Consider the following 4,789-nt stretch of genomic DNA (forward strand, 5'->3'; position numbering starts at 1 on the left):
CTCTGAAGCTAGGTAGGAGATTAAAGAGCTAGGTTGAAAGCTTCTGAAAGGTAGAGTGAAATATCACATAGTCTTGTGATGCTTAGGAAACAAAGGCTGCTCTGGGGAGCAGACCCCAAAATAAAATATGCAAGGATAATAAAATCCCTAGAAGGAGTGGTGAATTGATCTGGAGATACTTTTCGTCTGGGATACTTAGTAAATCTGGGTGCCCCTTGAGGCTGAAAATCTAGGCTAGACCTGTAGCAGAGTAGCAGAAGGCCCTTCCTGAGAAGCAGAGAAACCAACAGGATTCGACTTTTTTTTTTGTTTGTTTGGATTGAAGTAGCAAAATTGCAGACTTGAGGAGTGTCAGACACATAGAAGGTTCCTTGATGACATTTGCCACATTTGAAGTTGTGTGGGTCAGGAAGCTAAAGAACCAAGTGATAAACTTCCGAAGGGCAGAACTGAACCTCCTTCAGTCATTCAGATTTGGGAAATCAAAATCCTACCAAGTTTACAGTTGAAAACCCTGGGGAGCCATGCCCTAGGAACAGGGCCAAGCAGAACTACATTGAGTTTTACCAAAACTTCTTCACAGCTGCAACTCAGCAGCATTCCTGATTGGCTTGAGATGATTAATCCCCCTAATAGCTGTTCTTGCTATTAGCAGGAGGAAAGCCTTTCTGATGGAAGATAGCATGATCTGGAGGCTCTGCGTTTTCTTTAGAATTGGAAAATAGGCCAACAGAAAACACCCAAGCAGAAGCACAGAGAGAAAAAATAATGGAAAAAACAGGTAAGAGTAATGTGGACCGTGATGAAAATGATGTGTAATTGAATTTCTGGAAGGAGAAGACGAGAGAGTAGAATAGAAACAATATTCAGAGTGAAAAACTAACCATTTTCCAAAACTGATGGAAAACGTGAATCCATAGATTCAAGTAGGATAAATACAATAAAAACAATACCCAGCATTTTATATGTAAGACTGCTGAAAACAAATAGTGGGAAAGTCTTAACTGGAGTCAGGGAAAGACTATATTCCAAAAGAACATCAGTAAAACTTATATCTGACTTCTGAACTGAAACATTGGAAGTCAGAAGGCAATGAAACGGCGTCTTTCACATGTTGATAGAAAATAATTGCCAAGCTGGAATTTTATACCTGGTGAAAATATACTTGAAAAATTAAGGTGAAATAAAGACAATTTCAAACATATGAAAATGGATAAAATTTGTTGCTACCCGTCCTGTACTAAAAATAATAATAATAAGCAATAGCAAAGGGAGCTCTTCAGAGAGAAGCATGTAACTTGAAGAGGGAATGAAAAATACCAGAAAGGGAAAATATCTGGGTAAATACAAATGAACATTGATTGTATAGAACAATAAAAGTAATGTCTTTTGGAGTCTTAAATTGATATATAACCAAAATGCATGACAAAAATAATGCAAAAAGTAAAAAAAGGATTAAATAGGAGTAAGGTGTAATAAGGTTCTAGCAGTATTGGAAGGTGATATAAGTAATAATTTATACTAGAATGTGATAATTCAAGTATATACGATGTAATCTAAGTAATCTATATTCCTATACCATGAAATACAATGAAAATGATAGTATAACAAATTAACATAGGAAAATATTTTAAAATGTACTAGATTAATCCAAAAAAGAAAGGAAAATAAAAAAAATATGAAACAGAATGTAAAATGTAAAACAGATTGTAAAGTCATAGTTATAAACCCACTATATCCACAATTGTATTACAAGTAAATGAACTAAATATTCCATATAAAAGACTGACATTTAAGACTGGATAAGAATACAAACCCCAACTATATACTGCTTACAAAGAACAAAGGATCCAAATACATAAAGATACAGAAAGGTTAAATGTAAGAGAGGTTGGGAAAAGGTATACTTAAAAAAACACTGACCAAAAGAAAGGTATTACAGCTTTATTCATATCGATGTAGGTTTTTAAGGGGAGAAGCATTATCAGAGATAAGAGGGCTATTTTGTAATTGTAAATTGTAATTGTACAATCCATCAGGAAAGAGACTATTGTAATAATCCATGCCAGAGATGACAGTGCCTTGGACTAGAAAGGTAAGTGTGGATGTTAAGGTGACATGGTGAAATTCTGGGTATATATTGTAGGTAGGTGCCAACAGTACTTGCTTTTGGATTTGGTATGGAATATGAAATAAAAGATAGGTGTCAATAGTAATTCCAAAGTTTTTGTCCTGAGGGACTAGATGAATAACAGTACCATTTACTGAAATAGGGAGTTAAAAATGCATCAAGATTATTGCAAAAAGGAAGTAGAACTTGTGTAAATCTCAAATTATTTTCAATTTTTCTTTTAATTGTAGGTTGAACATCAGTGTGGTCTGTGACTGGTGTTAAGATAATATTTGATGATGCTAATACTGTGAGCGAAGAATAACACTAGAGAAAATCCATATTATCTCACCCATAGGAGATTTGCCCTTTGGTCATGAATTTAGGTTGAGATGTGGGTTTAGGAGAGAAAAAGTTCTCTTTTGGCTATGTGGAATGGGATGGAAGAAATAGCAGTAATTCAGTTTTGAACATATAGACTGGTGCTGTGGAGAAGAGATCTGGATATACAAATTCCCAATTTAGTTTGACTCCTTAATTTTACAGATGAAGATCTTGAAGCTCTGAAACTTGCTTACAGTCACACAGCAAATAAATGCCTCAGGTGGAACTAAAATCCAGGTCTTTTGGGGGCTTAGCATAGGGTCACAGATAATACCATCTACTGCTTCTAAACTTGCTTTGTTGAACTCCAGAAAATATCTCATATAGAATAACAATAATTTAAAAAATGTGTTGTGTGTGTAGTATTTTACAGATATTGTGCTAAATGCTTAAGAAACCTTTTCTCTAAAGTCTTTTTGTTGTTGTTGAGATGGAGTCTTGCTCTGTTGTCCAGGCTGGAGTGCAATGGTACAATATGGCTCACTGCAACAACCTCTGCCTTCCGGGTTCAAGCGATTCTCCTGCCTCAGCCTCTGGAGTAACTGGGATTACAGGTGCACTAACCCACCTGGCTAATTTTGTATTTTTAGTAGAGATGAGGTTTCACCATGTTGACCAGGCTGGTCTCAAACTTCTGACCTCAAGTGATCCATCCGCCTCGCCCTCCCAAAGTGCTGGGATTACAGGCATGAGCCACCGTGCCTGGTCCCTTTTCTCTAAAATCTTTATAGCGCAACAAGGTAGATACTATCATCCTTATTTTTACCGATAAGAAACAAGCTTTTGAGGTTAAGCAACTCTCCCGAGGTCAAATCATTGGTGAATCTAGTCAGATAACCAGGATGTTTAACTCCTGCAACCACTATGCAATACATTTACCTGTGTCGTAGAAAATTAACACTCAATTGTGCTATGTCTCATTCACTTTCTTTGATTTTTTGTGGGTTTATGATCAGTTCACAGCTTATACTCTTTGATTTTTTTGCCTTTCAATTTTTCCTTTGGAGTTTGAATTTGACTGAGGAACCATTTCCGTTGAGTTAAATTTAGGGAAATGACTGATACTTAATGTAAGGCTCTTTTTCCAGGGCGCATGATAAATCCTTCCTCAGGACACAGTGTTGGCTTCTTCAATTTCAGCAGCTGTAATTGCTGTCTTTGGGAACAAAGGAATAATTGGAGATCATTTGTAATAAAAGCCTTCTCTCTTTTTCTAAGAGCATTCATATTTTTGTTGACCTCTTTGAAAATTACAGAGAAAATAAAATAAATCCAGCAAAACCTCCCAAACAAAACAAAACAAAACATACGACTTACAGAACTCAACACCTCATCCAAATCCTCCAACCTGAACTAAAACATCCTCAGAAGAAGCAGCCCTTTTTTTTTTTTTTTTTGTCTTTAATCTAAGGGCAGTGTAAAAGCCTGGGTAGTCTCTAGGACTACTTTAATCAATTTAATGGAGTTTGTTGACTTCAGGCTTTGGGCTAGTACAAAGAGACACTCAAATGTAAGCCAGTGAGAGAATGCTTTCACAGGGCATTGGACTGAAAACAGCAGTATGCAATAAGAGGAGCGGTCCAAGAGGAGTCAATGATGTGGTCGATTCTGGGTGGATTGATACAGTCTGAGAATGTGTTATGTTACTAAAGGTGTAGTGGCGAAAGCCAGCTGGCCCCTCAATCTAGCGTAATTTCCTTTACAAGGCACTTGTGAGAAAAAAAGTGCACAGTGATGGACCTTTGTTAGTTCAAAGGTTTTTACCTCTTTATTGTGAAGCCCCATTGTGAATTCACAGGGCTTAAAATATGTATTAATGTCCCTTTCATTTTATCATTCTAAAAGAAATCAAAGACAGAGAACTTTTTTCTTCCCAATGAACTTGTCTTTTTGAAATCACAGAGTGTTTGTGCATATGGTCTCCTAATGTCTCAGTTGAATCTGGGATTTCAGTGGGAGTTAGTGAGACATTGTTATTCCTTAAAGACTTTCAAGAAACTTTTGCAAAAAGACAGACTTACTTTCTCTTCTTTTTCAATAATTACATTTTAGTTTATTGTACAATGAAAGAGAGCAAACTACAAGTACATTTTTTTTAAAGATCTGAGAGTGTGAACCTTCCACCTCCTTTTCAACTAAAGTTGACGAATTTGTCCTGCTATAATCTCAACCCTTGAGTATTTCTATCCACAACTTTTGCTTCAGCAAAACTTCTGACTAAATCAAACAGGTTTTCAGCATAGACATGGTATGCTGTATAGTGTGATGCTAGTGAAAAAATAAAGATTTTGGCTG

This window comes from Macaca mulatta, chromosome 1 (assembly GCF_049350105.2).
Source record: "Macaca mulatta isolate MMU2019108-1 chromosome 1, T2T-MMU8v2.0, whole genome shotgun sequence".
In the NCBI taxonomy this organism is placed as follows: Eukaryota; Metazoa; Chordata; class Mammalia; order Primates; family Cercopithecidae; genus Macaca; species Macaca mulatta.